The sequence below is a fragment of the Cherax quadricarinatus genome, chromosome 46, assembly GCF_038502225.1.
Source record: "Cherax quadricarinatus isolate ZL_2023a chromosome 46, ASM3850222v1, whole genome shotgun sequence".
Classification (NCBI taxonomy): domain Eukaryota; kingdom Metazoa; phylum Arthropoda; class Malacostraca; order Decapoda; family Parastacidae; genus Cherax; species Cherax quadricarinatus.
The window spans coordinates 20,506,959-20,530,183 of NC_091337.1; the positions used below are offsets into that span (position 1 = coordinate 20,506,959).

A 23,225-nucleotide genomic window follows, 5' to 3' on the forward strand; every position below is an offset into this window, starting at 1 on the left:
CCAAGTCAAGGAGGTTATTTCCCCTAGTTGGCTCTGTCACAAACTGTTTTAAAAAACAATCCTGGATCGTATCAAGAAAGTCACCCGACTCTAAATTTCCTGTCAAATTGCTCCAGTCAATCTGTCTATAGTTGAAATCTCCCATTAGCACAACATTTTCGTATGTAGATGCCTTACGAATTTCGTCCCATAGAAGTTTACTGCACTCCCTATCAAGATTTGGGGCCCTGTAAATCACACCCAAAATTAGTTTTTCTCGGCCCTCGAGAAGCTGTAACCAAACAGATTCAGTGGCTGACGCTTCTAATTTAATATCTTGTCTAACACAACAATTTAAATTGTCTCTGACATACATCGCTACTCCACCACCTTTCCTGTTGACCCTGTCAGTGTGGAATAATTTATAGCCTTGTATGTGACATTCAGAGGGCATCTCTCTATCTTTCAGATTGAGCCAGGTCTCTGTTATAGCAATAATGTCTATGTTTCCTGCACTTGCAATTAATCTTAGCTCATCTATCTTATTTCTAACACTCCTGCTATTAGTATAGTAAACCTTAAGGGAGCTAGTCCCTTGCTGCCCTCTGCTGTCCCCCTTTGTTTGCTGACCTGTTCTATTGTCTTTATTTATAACTTCATGCTGAATGCCTTTTATACATTTACTGTTTCCAACCCTAGTGTTGCAACCTGCTTGTTTCCCACACACACCCATACCTCTATCTTCCATCAGTTTAAAATCATAGGCATTTCACCAATGGCCTTCTCAATCGAGTCTGCAAGTGCTACCACCCCTGCCCCAGAGAGATGAACCCCATCCCTTGCATACATATCATGTTTGCCATAAAAGTTGTTCCAGTTGTCAATGAATGGGATTGCAAGTTCCTTCAGTATCTGTCTAGCCAGCAATTTACACCAATTGCCCTAGACAACCATTCATTTCCTACTCCCCTTCTAGGCAAGATGCTACATATGATTGGGATCCCTCCCTTAGACTTAATGAAATCTATAGCTGACCTGTACTTATCTAGCAGCTCTTCTCTCCTACCCTTCCCAATATCATTTCCACCAGCACTGAGACAGATAATGGGCTTGTTCCCATTACCTGACATGATATTATCCAGTCTGTTGACAATGTCCCCAACACCAGCTCCAGGGAAGCACACTCTATCTCTCATCTTCTTATTCCTATTACAAAAAGCACGATCAACATATCTTACCTGAGAGTCACCAACCACAAGAATGCGCTTACCTTCATTAGCAGGGGCAGTAGTACCCTTACCTTCACTGGCCACTGAAGTACATTCATCCTGGAGAACAGAGAAGCGATTTCCTACCTTCAGATCTGCACTCTTAACTTTCCTTACTCTGATGCGCCTCCCATTACTGTGAACAACTCGCCACTTGTAGCAGGTGCTGGGCTGCACCTCACTGCTGGTAGCCGTTGCTACCACCCCACCAACAGCCTCCTCACAGTGAGAGACAGACTGCACCTCACTGCTAGAAGCCTCATTCCCCACATCTCCAACCACCTCACACTCTCTCCCAGGCCCATTGAGGTGGACCTTCAGCCTCCTAATCTCCTCCTGGAGAAGCAAGACCTCCTCCTTCAACTCTCCAACCTCAGCTTTTAAAACACTGTAGAAGCAAGCCATGCTTTGTAACCGTCCACGCTAATCCCCAAGCAGCTCAGGGTCTGTGACCTCACGTGACGACTGACCACTGAACACTTGAAGAATGTCATCCCAACATGACATTCTTCAGGTCACCTTAATGACCCTCGTGTAGTAGATAGACTTTAAATCCTGTTCACTGTTACATTGTTTTCCCACACCGTTGATAACGGTGATAAAGAAGAAATCCCAGTTAAAAGACCCCAGTAGAAATAACAGTCCCGATGACGCACTGACTTTCTTGGGTTATCCTGGGTGATTAACCCTCCTGGTTAAAAATCCAAACAAATCGTATCTTATCCTGACTATCCGTTATCAACAATTATATTAAAAGTAAAAAAATATTTTGATATTACTTTAGCATTATGGATTGCTCCGTGGCCTGTTGGTCTAGGGGTATGATTCTCGCTTAGGGTGCGAGAGGTCCCGGGTTCAACTCCCGGACAGGCCCAATGACTTTTCATTCTTTTTTTTCAAATAAACATTATGTAATATGTCTTTTAAAGTCACATACTAACGAGGCCTGTTGGTCTAGGGGTATGATTCCTGCTTTGGGTGCAGGAGGTCCCGGGTTCAAATCCCGGACAGGCCCAGTATTTTGCTAATATTAAAGGAACAGCCAGTCTAATGAATCGATCTAAAAAATATTGTATTAAAACACCCTGTAGCTCCAGCTATTTATTAGTCCTCTACAATCATCAGAATTGAGGCAAAATTCTAATCCACATTCCCAGGAAAATTGGAAAGGAAATTTATCAGGAATAGGAAATGTTGAGAAACACAAGAAAGTAAATTGAAGTGCATACTGTATAGTGTTGTGGTTGTTTATACAGTGTTGTGGTTGTTTATACAGTGTTGTGGTTGTTTATACAGTGTTGTGGTTGTTTATACAGTGTTGTGGTTGCTTATACAGTATTATTGTAGTTTATGCAGTTATGGTAGTTTATAGTGTTATGGTGATTTGTAGTGTTGTGGCTGTTTATACAATGTTGTGGTGCTTTATATAGTGTTGTGGTTATTTATAGTGTTGTGGCTGTTTATACAGTGTTGTGGTTGTTTATACAGTATTGTGGTATTTTATGCATTGTGGTACTTTATACTGTTGTGATACTTTATACAGTGCTGTGGTAGTTTATACAGTGTTATGGTAGTTTATGCAGTATGTTACGGTCCCGGGTCTATATAAGGCCTTTATCATACACTTTCGGATTAGAGCATAACTATAGGTAGAAAGTTAGGGATAATAATAATCTTCAATAAAACTTCTATTAATTAAGCAGTTAATTAGATCATAAAACTTAAGGCAAGTAAAATTATACAGTTATACAGTATCTTTGTCAAGAACGCTTACTGTACGTTCTACATTACCAAGTTCCTAGAAAATACCTTGAAATACGTTGTTATAGAGAGACCTTAAATCGGACTTGTATACAGATACTTCTTCAGAGTATAATATCTAGTCTTCATCCTAGATCAGTCAGAGTATTACACACTTTAACAGAATATACCAATTGAAGAAAACCAACAACAGTCAGTTAGTAAGAGCACAGCAGGAGTGTTGGCTCGTTGGCTGGTAGTTTTACACTCTCTTCCCTGCTATGTTTGTTAACTGCTCATTACTCTGTAATTTGTCTATGATTGTAATCATGTCATAACGTGTTTATCATTCATTACCTTTGAAACTTGTCATGATTTTGACCAGCTCTACCTGGAGCTCATTACCTTTGTAAATTCTCATGATTAATGTGTTTATGATTCATTACCTTTGCAATTATTCATGAGTGTACCAGATCTAGTTCATTACCCTTGTAACTTGCTCAGCTATCAAAACTTTGGAGTCCAGTCCCTGGACCAATTATGTATCTCTGTAATCTTTTGACTACCGCCCACAGGATGGGTATGGGGTGCATAATAAACATATTAAACTAAAACTAACTTCCACGCTACAGCGAGGGTGGTGGTTAGGTAGGTCACGTGACATCTATCACTACACTGACACAAAAGGAGGATGGGGGAAGGTGTATAACGATCGAACAGTTTATTGGAGATTTGACTCCTTATCTTTACCTTTCGAAGGAAATAAATGGTATAAAATACCGACGCAATGGAAATATAAACACATATGCAATATAATGTGATCCTTTATTGACAACGTTTCGCCCACACAGTGGGCTTTTTCAAGTCACAAACAGATCTGTAGATGGATGGTTCAGAGAACCGACATGTTGATAAATTAGACACATGTGCAACTCTTGGGTATCTTTATTGAGGAAACGTTTCGCCACACAGTGGCTTCATCAGTCCATACGTAGGAGAAACTTGAAGAACAGGAGGAGAATGAGGTAATCAGTCCCTCAACCTTGAGTCGATGTGTTCAGTCCATCAATCTTGAGTAGAATACGGCATATGAGCGGAGAAGCAGCTTATAAACCGTATGGCAGGAGAGGTGTAGCAGTCATAGGTGGTGTTACATTTGTTCAATGTGGAAGTAGGTCGTGCCCAAGAATTAGGCAAGCGAAGAATTCCTAAGTATTAAGATCCCAAGAAGTTGCAGTGTCTGTCAGACACTTTAAGGGTGATGGACTGATTACATCGTCTTCAAGTATCTTCTGCTTCTATCAACTTTTCTGTACTTGACTGAAGAAGCCTACTGTGTAGGCGAAACGTTTCATAATAAAGATACCTAACTGTTGCGTATGTCTTACCTAACAACCTGTCGGTATTTTATATCATTTTAATGTTCAGATCTGTTTGTGACTTGAAAACGCTCACTGTGTGGGCGAAACGTTGTCAATAAAGGATCACATTATACTGCATATGAGTTTATATTTCCATCTTTACCTTTCACCGGTACACAGACCGATAACATAGTGACATAATACACTAGAAGTTAACCCATAGTGGCCACATAAAATATAAATATACGAACAAATAATCTTAATAATACAAGGACGTTCATTCCCAATTTAGCTTTTGAAGCAAATGAATGCAATGTAATATTAAAGGAAATAAAGGTTAATAAAAGGGGCGAAGTAATAGAGGCGCAACACTGTGTTATGGTAGTTTATACAGTGTTGTGGTAGTTTATACAGTGGTGTTGTGGTTTATACAGTTTTGCGGTAATTTATACAGTGATGTGGTAGTTTATACAGTCCGTTATAAACTACCAGTGTTGTGGTATTTTTTTGTAGTGCTGTGGCAGCTTATGCAGTGCTTTGTGATAATGTGAGTAGTCACGAAAGAGCTTGGAATTTCTTATAGGGGGATAAGTCTGTTGAGTGTACCTGGTAAAGTGTATGGTAGAGTTATAATTGAAAGAATTAAGAGTAAGACGGAGAATAGGATAGCAGATGAACAAGGAGGCTTTAGGAAAGGTAGGGGGTGTGTGGACCAGGTGTTTACAGTGAAACATATAAGTGAACAGTATTTAGATAAGGCTAAAGAGGTCTTTGTGGCATTTATGGATTTGGAAAAGGCGTATGACAGGGTGGATAGGGGGGCAATGTGGCAGATGTTGCAAGTGTATGGTGTAGGAGGTAGGTTACTGAAAGCAGTGAAGAGTTTTTACGAGGATAGTGAGGCTCAAGTTAGAGTATGTAGAAAAGAGGGAAATTTTTTCCCAGTAAAAGTAGGCCTTAGACAAGGATGTGTGATGTCACCGTGGTTGTTTAATATATTTATAGATGGGGTTGTAAGAGAAGTAAATGCGAGGGTCTTGGCAAGAGGCGTGGAGTTAAAAGATAAAGAATCACACACAGGGTGGGAGTTGTCACAGCTGCTCTTTGCTGATGACACTGTGCTCTTGGGAGATTCTGAAGAGAAGCTGCAGAGATTGGTGGATGAATTTGGTAGGGTGTGCAAAAGAAGAAAATTAAAGGTGAATACAGGAAAGAGTAAGGTTATGAGGATAACAAAAAGATTAGGTGATGAAAGATTGAATATCAGATTGGAGGGAGAGAGTATGGAGGAGGTGAACGTATTCAGATATTTGGGAGTGGACGTGTCAGCGGATGGGTCTATGAAAGATGAGGTGAATCATAGAATTGATGAGGGAAAAAGAGTGAGTGGTGCACTTAGGAGTCTGTGGAGACAGAGAACTTTGTCCTTGGAGGCAAAGAGGGGAATGTATGAGAGTATAGTTTTACCAACGCTCTTATATGGGTGTGAAGCATGGGTGATGAATGTTGCAGCGAGGAGAAGGCTGGAGGCAGTGGAGATGTCATGTCTGAGGGCAATGTGTGGTGTGAATATAATGCAGAGAATTCGTAGTTTGGAAGTTAGGAGGAGGTGCGGGATTACCAAAACTGTTGTCCAGAGGGCTGAGGAAGGGTTGTTGAGGTGGTTCGGACATGTAGAGAGAATGGAGCGAAACAGAATAACTTCAAGAGTGTATCAGTCTGTAGTGGAAGGAAGGCGGGGTAGGAGTCGGCCTAGGAAGGGTTGGAGGGAGGGGGTAAAGGAGGTTTTGTGTGCGAGGGGCTTGGACTTCCAGCAGGCATGCGTGAGCGTGTTTGATAGGAGTGAATGGAGACAAATGGTTTTTAATACTTGACGTGCTGTTGGAGTGTGAGCAAAGTAACATTTATGAAGGGATTCAGGGAAACCGGCAGGCCGGACTTGAGTCCTGGAGATGGGAAGTACAGTGCCTGCACTCTGAAGGAGGGGTGTTAATGTTGCAGTTTAAAAACTGTAGTGTAAAGCACCCTTCTGGCAAGACAGTGATGGAGTGAATGATGGTGAAAGTTTTTCTTTTTCGGGCCACCCTGCCTTGGTGGGAATCGGCCAGTGTGATAATAAAAAAAAAAAAAATATATATACATATATATATATATATATATATATATATATATATATATATATATATATATATATATATATATATATATATATATATATATATATATATATATATATATATATATATATATGTCGTGCCGAATATGTAAAACTGGTCAATTAGTAAGAACTCATTTAAAATTATGTCCTTTCTGAAATTTTCTCTTATACGTTTAAAGATATATTTTTTTCATTAATGTTAATGTAAAAAATTTTAATTTTGCACCAAAAGAATCTTAGAAAACTTACCTAACCTTATTATAACAAGAGCAATTTATTTTTGCCTAACCCAACTAAATATATTTTAGATTTGTTTACAATAATTTATTACTAAACAAACACAGTGAAATATATTTTTTTCGTTAGGTTCAGAATGATTTTGGCGAAATTATTGCATACACAAACTTTCACTTGTCCTGACATTCGTCTCTCAACCCTTGAGTGGATTATTATTATTATAATCAAGGGGGACGCGCTAAACCCGTAGGATTATACAGCGCCTGGGGGGGATGTGGAAGGCATTCAGGCTCAATTCGGGGAACTGGAGCACAGATCCAATTCCCCAAATCAAGAGCCCCTCACCAACATCAAGGAACCTTCCATGAGGGGCCCTTGAGTGGAGAGGACGTGTGCTGCTGCTGCCCCCTGGAGTTGTCTGGTGGCAGTATTATTTTCACCAACATGGCGCAGGCTCGCCGGCGCAGGGTAAATACTGTCTGCATTGAATTAACCAGTGGAGCTGTAACGGGGCCATCAATGGAGTTGCTTTTGCCTGCAATCATCGGAGATACCTACGGAATAGCCAATGAGGAAATTTGTGGACTTGCACTGAACGGTACGAAGAGGATTTTTGTAAAATTTAGTTCGGCGACTGTGTATGAGGCAGTAGTGAATAAGTTTCAAGAGGTGGCCATACCAGTTAACCATGCTGTGACGGTGCAGCTGCATGATGTGTCCAGCTATTACACATGGGTTAAGATCAGGAATGTGCCGTTCGAGGCGGATGCATCTGACATCCGGTTCATTATGTATAAATACGGCACAATACATACGATCACTGCAGGAAGGTGGTCAGCTGGCCCGTATATGGGGATACCTGAGGGTGCATTCTCTGTCAAGATGACGCTCAGACATCCAATTCCATCGTACGTGGTGATGGAAGATTTCAGGACTCGGGTTTTTGTAACATACGCTGGGCAGCGAAGCACTTGCCGTTTGTGCGGGTCGTATGATCACCTGGCTGTGCAATGTGAAAGAAGACGTGGTGATAAGGACCAGCAGCAACGACGAGATGTGGAGGAAAGGAGAGAGGATCAAGATCAACTGTTTTTGACTCTGCCTCAGCAGAGTTTGACATGGAGTGAGGAGGTTGAGAAGGCCGAAGAAAAGGAGATGGCAGGGGCTACGCGGGGGGACGACATCAATTCCCTGGACGTTGTACAAGTGCTGGATGAGGTCATCGCGGAAGCGAATGGTAGCGACGCGGAAACGACGATAGTGTCGACGTTTGAGAACATTTTGGGTAATGAGAGTCCTTGTCAGGATGTTGGTACAGACCTGGATCATGGGTCTGCAGTTGAGGAGGGCGTGGTGATGCCAGCCCGGCCTGAAGTGTGTCGTAAGGATGCCCAGTTGGTGAGAACTGTGGAGGTGGAGGTTCATCATGGCACTGAGCTGGATGACTTGATGCAGGTCGAGGGTATGACGCGAAAGCGCGCAGCAGTGCTTTCTGATTCCGACGACGTGCTTACGCCCGCACAACGACCTGGGAAGAAAACATGGGCGGAAGCCATGCGGAGAGGTTCAAGTGGCGCCCAGGGGTAGGGGATGGGTAAGGGTGGCCAGAAAGGGGGGGGGGGAAAGGGTGCAATGAAACGATCAGGTGATAAGTCGGTAGTGTCAAGAGGGAAACCCTCTTTGTTGGTTTTAAGTGCCTGACATTGAACATCAATGGCTTGAGGTCTCAGAGAAAGTGTGAGTGGTTTAAGGAATATTTGGTGTGTCATGATGTTGACGTTGTGTTCTTGCAGGAACACAATTATAGACCGGGTTATGAGTTGAAGGTGGATGGGTATAATGTGTATGTTGAGCATGCAGTCAGATTGAAAGGAGGTGTGGCCATTTTGGTGAAAGAAACTAGCCCGTTGGTTGTCAGGCATAGTGAGGGGGGAGAGGGGAGGGTGATTCGTGTAGATGGGTTATGGGGTCAGGTACAGATGACGTTGGTGTGTGTGTATGGCCCAGCAGAGGGAGATGTGAGGATAAAGAATAAATTCGTGAGGGACGTTCTGGTATATTATTTGCGTGGATTGCCGGGGGTTGCTGTGATAGGAGGTGACTGGAACTGTGTGATAAGGAGTAAGGATGTTGAACCGAGGGGGGCAGGGCATTGTTTGAGGATATTGGGAGAATTGTTATCCGGGGTAGGATTGACAGATGTTGAGAGAGGTGAGGTGGTGGAGCACACATTTATTAAGCGTGGGTATGCGGCTAGGCTCGATCGATTATACGTGCCCAAGACAGTCGTAATACATAGTGTGAGGGTAATGGACGTAGTATTTTCTGATCACAGGGGTGTTTTGGTGGATATAGGTTGGGAGGGGTTGCCAAGAAGGTGTAAGGGGTTTTGGAAGTTGAATGTAAAATTGTTGCAGGAAGAAGAGTCTCGACAGTCATTTGTTCAATTGTGGGAGGAGTTGGTGGCGGAGGCGCCTGGGAATAGTGAACTGGTTAGTTGGTGGGACTCTGTGGCGAAATCTCGTATTAAGGAATTTTATATTCGTAGTGGGAGGGAATATAACAGGTTGAAGTATGGGTACCAATCTTATCTTGAGGGGCAGTTGAGAGCTTGCTACGAGCGTGGGAGTGCTAGTTATCCGGTGGACGATATTGAGGGATTAAAGGAGCATATCAGGGATTTGCAAAATGAAAGATTTGATGGCGCGCGAGTTTTGGGTGGGCTGGAAGAGGTGTTATGGGGTGACAGGCCTTCGGCATGCGTGTTGAGGAGACAGCGTAAGAGAAGAGTGGCGACGGAGATGATGGGACTAACTGTTCATGTGGGGATGGAAGGGTATAGAGAGGGGCAGGTATTAGTGACGACAGAGGGTATGAGTGTTATCTAGATGCATGGTTTAGGTCATATGCACAAAACGGAGGTATTCGAGATGAGGCTTTAAAGGAAATGGGAGGTTTCGTGCAATGTGAGATTGATGGTATAGATAGGGTAACATTAGAAGGTCCGATCACGGAATGTGAGATTTCGCACGCTTTGTCTGGTGCAAGTTTAGGTAAGGCGCCAGGTGTAGATGGGTTGCCTAATGATTTTTACGTTAGGAATTGGGAAGTATTGAGAGGATTTTTAGTTAGGTTATTCAATGTAATGAAGGATGATGGGGAAATGGGTGAGCAGCAAAGGACTGCTGTCGTGGTATTAGTTCCGAAAGGTGGACAGACTACGGTAGAGGATTACCGAGCAATATCGCTTATGTGTGGTGATTATAAGTTATTTGCACGGATATTAGGGAATAGAATAAAAAAGGTGATAGGTAACGTAATTGACAGAGGACAATATGGGGTACCGGGTAGGACAATGTATGAAGGGCATGGAGTTCTTAGAAGTTTTATAGAACAGAGGGGGGAGTTGGGGGGTGGGGGGGTGTTGGCATTGGATTGGCGAGCTGCTTACAATAGTGTGGAGAGGGATGCGTTATGGAGGTTCATGCGTTGGCAGGGATTCGGGAAGGAAATTATACCTTGGGCGAAAACATTGTATCAGGCACTTTGCAAAAGCCTTCGACAAATGTGACCATGGCGTAATAGCGCACAAAATGCGTGCTAAAGGAATAACAGGAAAAGTCGGTCGATGGATCTATAATTTCCTCACTAACAGAACACAGAGAGTAGTCGTCAACAGAGTAAAGTCCGAGGCAGCTACGGTGAAAAGCTCTGTTCCACAAGGCACAGTACTCGCTCCCATCTTGTTCCTCATCCTCATATCCGACATAGACAAGGATGTCAGCCACAGCACCGTGTCTTCCTTTGCAGATGACACCCGAATCTGCATGACAGTGTCTTTCATTGCAGACACTGCAAGGCTCCAGGCGGACATCAACCAAATCTTTCAGTGGGCTGCAGAAAACAATATGAAGTTCAACGATGAGAAATTTCAACTACTCAGATATGGTAAACACGAGGAAATTAAATCTTCATCAGAGTACAAAACAAATTCTGGCCACAAAATAGAGCGAAACACCAACGTCAAAGACCTGGGAGTGATCATGTCGGAGGATCTCACCTTCAAGGACCATAACATTGTATCAATCGCATCTGCTAGAAAAATGACAGGATGGATAATGAGAACCTTCAAAACTAGGGAGGCCAAGCCCATGATGACACTCTTCAGGTCACTTGTTCTATCTAGGCTGGAATATTGCTGCACACTAACAGCACCTTTCAAGGCAGGTGAAATTGCTGACCTAGAAAATGTACAGAGAACCTTCACGGCGCGCATAACGGAGATAAAACACCTCAATTACTGGGAGCGCTTGAGGTTTCTAAAACTGTATTCCCTGGAACGCAGGCGGGAGAGATACATGATTATATACACCTGGAAAATCCTAGAGGGACTAGTACCGAACTTGCACACGAAAATCACTCACTACGAAAGCAAAAGACTTGGCAGACGATGCAACATCCCCCCAATGAAAAGCAGGGGTGTCACTAGCACGTTAAGAGACCATACAATAAGTGTCAGGGGCCCGAGACTGTTCAACTGCCTCCCAGCATACATAAGGGGGATTACCAACAGACCCTTGGCAGTCTTCAAGCTGGCACTGGACAAGCACCTAAAGTCGGTTCCTGACCAGCCGGGCTGTGGCTCGTACGTTGGTTTGCGTGCAGCCAGCAGCAACAGCCTGGTTGATCAGGCTCTGATCCACCAGGAGGCCTGGTCACAGACCGGACCGCAGGGCGTTGACCCACGGAACTCTCTCCAGGTAAACTCCAGGTCCAGGATGATGTCATTGACCTCCTCATGTCTTGCATACTTCTCTTCTGTGTTACAGATGAGACCATGAGGTCCGAACTGATCAGCTGACGCCCTGCCGCAAATGCACCTATGCTCACTGAATATGGGGGCGGTTAGGCGAAGAGCAACACCAATCTGAACAGCCTGTGGGTCGAGTCGAGTGCCCTAGGAGGAATTGGGAACAGCTAAAAGGAAATCTCTTGAATGTGGTGCCTTCACCGCTAGGAGACAAGCTTTGTTCTTTCATGAAGCGTTGTTGGGCATTGTGTTGGTGATTTTTTCCATGACTGGTTTGTCCCAGTGGGACTGTTTGTGCTGTTTTGGGAGGAGCTGGTCTGCTTGGAGTCTGTAGGGCTGCTTCAATGAACCTGGGGTCTTGAGCTCCTATTGCAACTTTCAAGCGTTCGGGGACAGTCTCCTTCACTAGTTCACTGGAAGCCATACACGAGGACAGAAATGCCTTCTGCACCCATATACCTCCCAGTCGCACTGGAGAAGCTGCTTGATCCCATTGGTGATCTTCCAGTAATAGATTCAGTGCCTTCTTAAAGACAGATCTCAGGAATGTGTCATATTCACGGTGCACACCTCATGAAGGAAGTTAGTCTTGGCAAAAGGCCTTCGATACTGTCAACCACATTATATTATGTAAGAAACTTCAAGCTATCGGTATAGGTTCTGTAGACTGGTTTAAGTCCTACCTTAGCAACAAGAGACAAATTATCAAAATCAACAAAACGGAATCATAACCCCTGCCGATAACATGTGGAGTTCCCCAAGGTAGTATTCTGGGTCCCTTATTATTCCTATGCTATGTTAACGATATGCCTATCAGTGTCAAGTGCAAACTCCTACTGTATGCTGATGACAGTGCTCTGTTAGCGTCAGGTAAAGACCCACAAGCTATAGCTAATGTATTAACACTGGAACTGGAGTCCTGCAGCAAATGGTTAGTAGAGAAACTATCATTACACCTCGGGAAAACTGAAGCCATTCCCTTTGGCACGAAACATAAACTGAGAAGCGTAAATGATTTTAATGTCCAGTGTAATGGGGAGCCCATCACTTCAGTTCCCATGTCAATAGAATTAATAGGGAACAGTGTAGTAAAGAAAGCAAATGCCAGACTGAAATTCCTCTATAGATAAGCACAGAGTCTACCGACTGAGGCTCGCAGGACCCTATGTCTAGTCCTTATACAATGTCATATGGACTACGCTTGCTCTTCATGGTACTTTGCCTTGACAAAAAAACTGAAAGATAGACTGCAAATCACCCAGAACACAATGGTAAGATTCGTCCTGGGCCTGGGTCCAGCATGTAGGACAGGATGAATTGGAAATGCTAAATGTTGAAGACAGAGTAAAACAACTGAAACTAAATCAAATTTATAAAATTGCTCACAAACAGTGTCCAGAATATCTTGCTGCCAATTTCAATGATTCTAAACTTCGAACACTGAAACGTACTGCTCGCAGACTAGGCCAGGCCTATAGAAACCATCGTACCCCTGAAATGCTGAGCCTCTTCCAAACTGCCCTTGCTGCTGCCAGAGAGCGTATGACAGAGCTGCGGCAAACAGACTGGGAACAATTTGTCAATGGTCTCAATGCTCACACCCCACTTAGCCTGGCATGGAGGGACATAAATAGAATTAAGGGTAACAGAACTGGGCAGATCGCGCACCCTCATCCCTTGCATAGGGCGAATGAGTTAGTCAGTGCTTGGGCTGCTACATCTAGCTATGACAATCTTCCCAGTACCACACAGGCGAAATTAATGGACAAATATGATGCAAGGGAGAGACTTGTTTGCTTTATGCTCAGCAAGGCAGATGACTGCAACATTCCTTTCACTAATTATGAACTTGATGCAGAACTAACTAAGGGCAACTCCACGTCGCCTGGTGAGGATGGTATTACTTACAACATACTCAGATTGCTGTGTCGAGTACCAGGTAATCCATTACTTGAATTATATGACATGAGCTATGTCACTGGGGACCTCCCTAAATCATGGACCAACAGCCTCATTATTCCCATTCCGAAGCCCAATCAACAAAACTCATTTCGCCCAATATCCCTTACAAACTGCTTGTGTAAAACATTCGAAAGGATGATTCTTAATCGTCTTATGCACAGAATTAATCAATTCTTGTCTCCCCGGTTGCATGGCTTCATGCATGGAAGGAGTGTGCATCATTGCATTACCACCTTTCTCACTCTGCACACTGACAGCTCATACACTACCTTCCTCGACCTTAAATCCGCTTTTGATGTAGCCAACCGACATGTAATCATTAGTGAACTTGCCAGAATGGATGTTGGAGGATGGCTTCTCCGCTGGATTAAAGGTTACCTGTCCAACAGAAAGTCGTCTGTGTTTTCCAGGGACATAGAAGTGTAACTAAAGACTTTGAATTAGGAACCCCACAGGGAGGTGTGCTTAGTCCCACCCTTTTCAATATTCTGATTAATGCCCTACTTAATGCTGTGCCTAGCCAGCCCCATCATTATATGGTTAGTTTTGCTGATGATATAATGATTTACACCACCGGATTCTCCAACACCCAAAACATTCTTAATCATGTACTAGCCTCGTGTCAGGACCTGGGGTTAATAATCTCAGGGGATAAAACAAAGATACTCAACAGGCGTCCTCCTCGACAGAGAGGCACAGTTCGTCAGATCCAGTTGCATGATGGGTCTCTTCTAGAATATGTAAGCAGATACAGGTATCTAGGGTTTGAGGTTCCACTACTTGGACCTGTCGTAACGAGACTTTGTCGCCAATACAAAGAAAGGCTGAGAGCACTTAGAGTTGTGGTAGGTTTTCATCCCAGGTATGGAGCTAATGTTAAAATTGTGAAAATTATGTATCTTGCTTATATTAGATCATTGGTTGATTATGCGGCGCCACTACTTGCACTCGTGTCTGACTGGAAGCTTGGAGGGCTGGAAAAACTGCAAAACGAAGCAATGAGGATCATCCTAGGATGCCCTCGTACTGCTAAAATTTTAAATATGCGGAAAGAACTTAATATTCCAAGCATTAGAGATCGTGTTACTGAAAGAAATATTCTTATTGGGGTCAATATGCTTAAGTTAGCCCATTCAAACCCCTACACAGAAGCCCTCCAAACTTTCCTCAGCACTGGTGAACATCCTTCCAGATGGATCGAAAAAACTGGAACCGACCTCCGCATGAACCAGCTACATGATCTATGTCAAGTTAGGCAACAGAGACACTTCCCTGCTCCATGGGATATTACCCCATTCCAAACTACCATTCCTCCATTTCCCCCCAAAACTCTTCTTAAATCACAACCAAAGCTTCGTCTTGAAGCCAAACATGATGCCTTAAGCTGTATTGATAACTTAGTCACACACAACACACTTTCACAAATTATTTACGTCGATGGTTCTGTTCACCAATCCACTGGTGCAGCTGGTAGTGCTGCTGTTGTCATACAGAGTGATGGCTCTCATAAAAAAATTGGAGCACGCATCAATAACTGGGCCTCTACCCTTCAAACAGAACTGTTTGCCATACTCCTTGCACTCAAATGCGTCCATGTATCTAAGGTTGACACTTTAATTGTAACTGATTCTCTGTCATCCATAAATGCTCTCAACTCATTAAGTATAAATTGTGGCATGCTTGTGTCAGAAGCCCGACATAGGTATGGTAGATTGTGGACAGTGGAGTCAGAGTGCACATGCTGTGGATTCCATCTCACATTGGTCTTCAGATGCATGATAAAACTGATAAATTGGCTAAGCTGTATGCTTTCAAAGAGGGAGTAGATTACAATCTTGGCTTGTCAGTTAGTAGTTTGAGAACAATAATACGAAAAGAACTTCAATTGAACTTTATTGACTTAAGACTTAGGGAGATTGACACAAGTCAGTCCATCTATCATCATTCTATCATGCAGGAGGAGCCACATGTCTATGGTGCATCCAACAAAATAAGCAGACTCTTGGATGTCACTACCGCCCGGCTCCGGCTGGGTTACAAGTATCTTTGGCAGGTTAAATCCCCACCACCAGATGTAGACCAAACGAAATGTAAACTTTGCCAGATGGACTATTGTCACACCTTGCGTCATTATGTTCAAGAAATGGCAAAGTATTTTATCCACAGTGGTATATTACAGACCATTCTGGAGAAATACCCTGACTTTGCTAGCTGTAAATAATGCATTACCATGTGTGTGTGTGTGTGTGTGTGTGTGTGTGTGTGTGTGTGTGTGTGTGTGTGTGTGTGTGGGTGTGCTTGCTTGTGTGTATGCATATATTATTACGCTCATGTGCATGTGTCTGTGCGTGCGCCCTCGTGTGTGTATGTGTGCGCGCGCGCGCGCTCGTGTGGGTGTATGACCCACTTAATATTTGTATTTATAACTCATTACAATTGTGACCAGGTGTGGACGTATCAGTGGCTCATTACTTTGTAATTTGTTCATGACTGTAACCAAGTATAGGAGTGAGGCTGATTCATTACCTTTGTAACTTGCCATGATTGTGACCAGATCTACCTGGAGTTCATTACCTTTGTAACTAGTTCAGCTATCATAACTTTGGGGTCCAGTCCCTGGACCCATTATGTACCTTTGTAATCTTTTGACTACCGCCCACGGGATGGGTATGGGGTGCATAATAAAGATATTAAACTAAGATAAGCACAGAGTCTACCGACTGAGGCTCGCAGGACCCTATGTCTAGCCCTTATACAATGTCATATGGACTACGCTTGCTCTTCATGGTACTTTGCCTTGACAAAAAAAAAAAAACTGAAAGATAGACTGCAAATCACCCAGAACACAATGGTAAGATTCATCCTGGGCCTGGGTCCAAGAGAGCATGTAGGACAGGATGAATTGGATGTGCTAAATGTTGAAGACAGAGTAAAACAACTGAAACTAAATCAAATTTATAAAATTGCTCACAAACAGTGTCCAGAATATCTTGCTGCCAATTTTGTCAAAGTTGGGAACCAAAGCAATCACAGCACTAGTACCCACAGTTAGTGGCCAGGCTTCAAACACCTTTTATTGTACAGCAATAAAGGATTGGAACAGATTGCCTGCACATGTCAAAGCCAGTCATAGCAAGAACCAGTTCAAGAAGAGAGCCAAAAGGTGCCTGATGAATGTAGCTACAGAAAGGGAGGGGAATGATTTCTTACTTTTTTTGCTAACACACGTGTAATTTTACTTTATTCCTAGTAATGATCCTCGTATTCTAGATAGTGTTAATGACCCACGTGTAGTAGTCTTAATGACCCTCGTGTAGCAGATAGTCTTAATAGTATGATAATAAGATATTATCTCCTTTATAGAATAATACGAAATTATCACCTTTATATTATAATAATAAGGTAAAAGGTCCCCAATGGAAATAAGTCACTCTGTCTGATTTTTTTGGGTTATCCCAGGTACACATACGCTGCTATGTATGATAATCTATGTAACTGTATTTGTGTATACTTGAATAAACTTACTTAGAGTAAGACACCTTTGTCAGAGATACACAGCATCATGGGCATCCGGATCACTTATTGTCTCAGCCATTCTATTCAGGTCATTCATTTTGGCCTTGACGACTGTGTCGATGACCTGATGATTTAGCGGTGCACCCAAGAGGATGCTTTTGGACTGGGTTGTCGTTGAGGCTTCAGGAAGGATTGTTCACACAGCTGTGATTATTTCCTGGTTGGCTGTGATGATTTAGTAAGTAAGTTTATTCAGGTATACACAAATACAGTTACATAAATTATCATACATAGCAGCACATGTGTAAAGTACCTAGGATAACCCAAAAAAGTCAGACAAAGTGACTTATTTCCATTGGGAGGGATTGAGAATGGGTCATAAGGCTTCTTCCTGTGACTTCACCAATTGTAGGTCTTCTTGCAGGGACTCGTTGATACCTGCCAGAGTGCCATCATCAAGGTACCAGAGACTGAGTTAGTTATGTATACTGAAGATTAGATCTCGTGTGTGTGTGTGTGTGTGTGTGTGTGTGTGTGTGTGTGTGTGTGTGTGTGTGTGTGTGTGTGTGTGTGTGTGTGTGTGTGTGTGTGTGTGTGTGTGTGTGTGTGTGTGTGTGTGTGTGTGTGTGTGTGTGTGTGTGTGTGTGTGTGTGTGTGTGCGTGCGTGTGCGTGTGTGTGTGTGTGTGTGTGTACTCACCTATTTGTACTCACCTATTTGTGGTTGCAGGGGTCGAGTCTTAGCTCCTGGCCCCGCGTCTTCACCGGTTGCTACTGGGCCCTCTCTCTCCCCGCTCCATGAGCTTTATCAAACCTCGTCTTAAAACTGTGTATGGTTCCTGCCTCCACTACGTCATTTTCTAGGCTATTCCACTGCCTTACAACTCTATGACTGAAGAAATACTTCCTAATATCTCTCTGACTCATTTGTGTCTTCAACTTCCAATTGTGGCCTCTTGTTTCTGTGTCCCCTCCCTGGAACATCCTGTCTTTGTCCACCTTGTCTATTCCACGCAGTATTTTATATGTCGTTATGTCTCCCCTGACCCTCCTGTCCTCCAGTGTCGTCAGGCCGATTTCCCTTGTGTGTGTGTGTGTGTGTGTGTGTGTGTGTGTGTGTGTGTGTGTGTGTGTGTGTGTGTGTGTGTGTGTGTGTGTGTGTGTGTGTGTGTGTGTGTGTGTGTGTGTTTAATTCTTAAGAATAATTTTATTGGAAGAAGTCCAGCGATGGTGGTATAGTGGTGAGCATAGCTGCCTTCCAAGCAGTTGACCCGGGTTCGATTCCCGGCCATCGCATGAACGTTTTAGTTCAATAGAATTTAAAATAAAAATTAGTTTCTTTGAGAAATTTTAATGAACTTCATGGATATTTTACCTTAACGGACAAATTATTTTACAACAGTTATAAGAATAAAAATATCTAATAATATGACATAGTTGCCGTACAGAGCTAAATCAGAATTTACTTAGGCCTCTCACATATTTACACTGGGATCCTAATGTTACATAGTTCTCCCCTTAGTAACGTAAGTAAGTTTATTCAAGTACAGGTACACATAAATACATACATAAATTATCATACATACATAAATTATCATACATAGCAGCATATAGGTAGATTACCTAAGATAACCCAAAAAAGTCAGTTACATATTTCCACTGAGGTCCTTGTAATAACTTATTATTTAAACCTTAAAAGCTAAAACATTTAAGTAACTTAGCTATGTGAAAAGCAGTTACAATAAAAGGAAATATACCAGGAATAAGGTAAACTGAGTTATTTACATCAACTTCAAGAGAAGATCAGTTATCAGTAATAGGTACATGCATGTTAGTTATACAAGAAATCATTCTCCTCCCTTTCATAATTCATAAGATCCCGCGGTGTGAGGAGGCCGGCACACCATCTCTCGTGGTTTAAAAGCTCCCGCTTCACACACGGAGGGCCCGGGTTCGATTCCCGGCGGGTGGAAACATTTCGACACGTTTCCTTACACCTGTTGTCCTGTTCACCTAGCAGCAAATAGGTACCTGGGTGTTAGTCGACTGGTGTGGATCACATCCTGGGGGACAAGATTAAGGACCCCAATGGAAATAAGTTAGACAGTCCTCGATGACGCACTGACTTTCTTGGGTTATCCTGGGTGGCTAACCCTCCGGGGTTAAAAATCCGAACGAAATCTTATCTTATCTTATCTTCTACCGACAGCCATGGCTCACAATGCATTCCTGGATTGGCTAGATATTTCACTGGAGTTGTTAATGATATGGGTTCCTCCTTACATTACATAAAAATAATTTGCCCTCTTCTTTTTATATTTTTGAGCCAAACAGCGTGGCTACTATTTTTCCTAAGTGTAAGAACAGTTTGTAATGAATTAACCTCTTACTACAAGACCACTGTTTCAGTATTATTTAGGTATATCCCCTGTAGGCAAGTTTATTTAGCCACAGGTATACATAAGTACAGTTGTACAAATTAAGGTGATTTCAATTATATGTAGTGACGTGTGTAACTTACCCACCAGGACAATCCCTCCAAAAATTAAAGTGAATTACTTCTATTGGGGTTCCCGTTATCCGCATACAATAAAAATCTGCGCATAACACTAATGGGCATTTGTTTTTTACAAATGAATTGGCCATATCAATGCGAAAAACAACTTCCATTAAGTAATTTCTAGAAATCTGATACACAAAATATATGGAAATGTTTGTCCTAATGTGTCTAAACAACGTATTAACTGTAACAGCAGAAAAAAGATTAATGGGTATTGATCGTTCATGAAGTCGTGACAGTGAAACATCAATATTTAAATTAAAAGGCAAAATTTTGAGCGACCGTGACAGGACTCGAACCTGCAATCTTCGGATCCGAAGTCCGACGCCTTATCCATTAGGCCACACGGTCATTGATACAGCCGAATACCGTTATTTTTTACATTCTAAAATAATAACTGTATGACTATTATATATTTGTGTAATTAAGAGATGCTTATCATATATATACTGAGAGTTACTCACCTAGATGTGGTTGCAGGGGTCGAGTAACAGCTCCTGGCTCCGCCTCTTCGCTGGTCGCCGTACCCGGCTACAAGAGCCTTGTCGCACCTCTTCTTAGAGCCTTTAGGTAGAAAAAGGCTCTTTTTTTTTCCTTTTTTTTGTATATACTATGTAATTTATTGGTGTGTTTTTTTTTTTTAGTGAGGGGATACATTGCTACCGTCCGCAGGTATCTTGGACTTACGTTAGTCCTACTGTCTGCTGTCTCGCTCTAAGTTTAGGGTTTGGCTTTATGTCGCGAATAAAGCTGAACTCAGTTGGATGGTTGAGAGGAAAGGCGGTCCCATTATACTGTACCGGCAAATCATTAATGAATGAATGAATGAAGTGCCATGGCGGCACTTTCTACCTATTGGAGGCGGAAGCCTGTTCCTGAGCCCTCTTGGGGTGGTGGTGGGGCATGCAAAGAGTATGGCGTGGTCACCACTCACCTTTCAGTAAGTAAGTTTATTCAGGTATACACAAATACAGTTACATAGAATTATCATACATAGCAGCATGTGTGTAGAGAACCTAGGATAACCCAAAAAAGTCAGACAGAGTGACTTATTTCCATTGGGGTCCTTTCCATTCTAGAGCTGGTTGAACACAGTTGTCCATTCTGTCTCCAGGCTGTGTCTTTGCCTCTTGATTTACTGTGTTCTACACATATATTTCCAAAAATTCAATGTATGTCAAAGGCCCTAAAATCTGGAACACCCTACCTGAAAACTCTAGAACTGCAGACACATTCATCACCTTCAAAACTACCATTAGAAAACATCTTATCTCCCTGATACACCCCGTCAACTAATTACACGAATACCACCTGGTGGTTCACACTTACACTCACTCACCCATTTGACCATAAACAGAAATATCAATCTCAATCTTAAAATAATGAATCCTAACTAGTCATAAGTTGGCCTGTGATACTCCAATACTGAAACTATGTATTGTGCCAAAACAAAAGCATTCACATTGCTAAACTCACAAACTAGTATTTAGTCACTTAGCCATAATACCAACTTACCTCATAATTTGTAATATTTTAAATTTAAGAATTAATCTAAGTCTGCCCGAAATGCCTAGCCATGCTAGGTGTTCTAGTGGTACACTCTGTAATTATTATTTTACTACATGTAAACCACACAATAACCAAATTCTGTAAACTCAGCATTGTAATCCTTATAGAGAATAAACTTTGAATTGAATTGAATTGAACTGTATATAGTGTACATACTTGTAAATACTTATAATCGCACTTGGTGAAGGAAAATATACTAATTCAAAGTCATTCAGCTGTGTTTTTTCTGCACCTTGCTCCCCTTCACACTCAGAATAACAGACCTTATTGTTCATGGGTTGTAATAACTCCACTCTCCAGATTGTTCCACTTCCTAACAAATCTAGGACTCCAGAAATACTTCCTAATATCCCTATGACTCATCTTTTTCAACTTCCAGTTATGCTCTCTTGTTCATATTTGGCTAGGGGGCTAGTCTTGATGCAGACCTTGGCACTTTCTCTAATTTCTTGATGTGTTTGACCATGTGTGGGCTCCATACTGATGCTACGTACTCCAATATGTAACGTACACGGTGAACATATATGACAGTGTATATATGCTGAGAGTTTACTGTAATTCTTATTTTAGGGCTTAAAGTATTGAATGATGATGAGCAGATGACATTTAGCTTAATGACGCTCGATAGTCGATAGACTTGAAGTCCAATTAACCAACCAACCTCGCAGAGGAAGATGTACACCGAGAGATGTGTACCTCTGTGTATATTAAATACCGAGAATTAACTCGGACCTCTCTTGTAGGGTATTAAAGTGTTCTTGACATTAATGGCGTAGAAAGCAAGCTTTCACGAGTTATCCTTGGTTAATACCTTTCCCAGACTAGGTGAGTTAATAATCAGGTGGGTTAATAACCTAACTAGTTAAATAACCTTTCGAGGCTAACCCACCTGGATTAATAATAATAACCCTTCCAGGTTAATAACCCACATAAATTAATAACCCTTCCAGATTAATAACCCACCTGGGTTAATAACCCACCAGGGTTAATAACCCACCCAGGTTAACAACCTATCTGGATTAATAACCCACCCAGGTTAATAACCCACCTGGATTAATAACCCTTCCAGATTAATAACTCGACGAAATATCTTTGAGAACGTGTGTGCTGTAATGCATGAACGTTCTATTCTTGCATTAATTCTTCACCTAGACATATGAATAATATCTGTACCTGATTTCTTTTTAATAACCCATTGTACCCGTGCAAGGTGTGATGAATGGTTTGAAAAACCATTCATCACACCCATATGCTGCATAAGTGTCTCACCCGTGCAAGGTGTTGAATATCTTGCGGTCTTGTGGTAGCATCATGTGTTGTGTAAAGTTAGACTCATGTCTGCTCCGTCCTTGAGAGATTTGCATTGTTTTGATTATTAAACTAATTTTGTGTGTGATATAAATGGTTTACAAAACCGACAAGTTGAAGAATTAAACACATTTGAAATATTTGGGAATCTTTGTTGTGGAAACGTTCCGGCGACAAGTGCCTTCCTCAGTCCGGTGCACAGATGAATGGTGGAAAGTGAGGAGTTTGAGGGACTGATTACCTCAAACTCCTCATCTTCCACCATTCATCTCTATACCGGGCTGAGGAAGCCACTTGTTGGCGAAACGTTTCCAAAATAGAGATAAGCAAACGTTGCAAGTGTCTAATTCTTCAACCCTAATTTTGGTTGTATAAGTATAAAATAAATATTCATACAGAAGTGTTGCTCCAGTCGTATAAAATTATTATTATTATTATTATTATTATTATTATTATTATTATTATTATTATTATTATTATTATTAACACACTGGCTGATTCCCACCAAGGCAGGGTGGCCCGAAAAAGAAAAACTTTCACCATCATTCACTCCATCACTGTCTTGCCAGAAGGGTGCTTTACACTACAGTTTTTAAACTGCAACATTAACACCCCTCCTTCAGAGTGCAGGCACTGTACTTCCCATCTCCAGGACTCAAGTCCGGCCTGCCGGTTTCCCTGAACCCCTTCATAAATGTTACTTTGCTCACACTCCAACAGCACGTCAAGTATTAAAAACCATTTGTCTCCATTCACTCC

At 42.2% G+C, this 23,225-nt stretch overlaps 4 non-coding genes across 4 annotated transcripts; 3 read left to right on the forward strand and 1 right to left on the reverse strand.

Moving 5' to 3' along the window:
* The first annotated feature begins 2,049 nt into the window (after nt 1-2,049).
* TRNAP-AGG (transfer RNA proline (anticodon AGG)) lies at nt 2,050-2,121 on the forward strand. The gene has a single exon. It is a non-coding gene; the product is annotated as a tRNA-Pro (tRNA).
* Nucleotides 2,122-2,190: 69 nt separating this feature from the next.
* TRNAP-UGG (transfer RNA proline (anticodon UGG)) lies at nt 2,191-2,262 on the forward strand. The gene has a single exon. It is a non-coding gene; the product is annotated as a tRNA-Pro (tRNA).
* Nucleotides 2,263-18,253: 15,991 nt separating this feature from the next.
* TRNAG-UCC (transfer RNA glycine (anticodon UCC)) lies at nt 18,254-18,325 on the forward strand. Its single transcript has one exon. It is a non-coding gene; the product is annotated as a tRNA-Gly (tRNA).
* A 1,542-nt stretch (nt 18,326-19,867) lies between these two features.
* On the reverse strand, nt 19,868-19,940 carry TRNAR-UCG (transfer RNA arginine (anticodon UCG)). Its single transcript has one exon. It is a non-coding gene; the product is annotated as a tRNA-Arg (tRNA).
* Between the last annotated feature and the right edge of the window lie 3,285 nt (nt 19,941-23,225).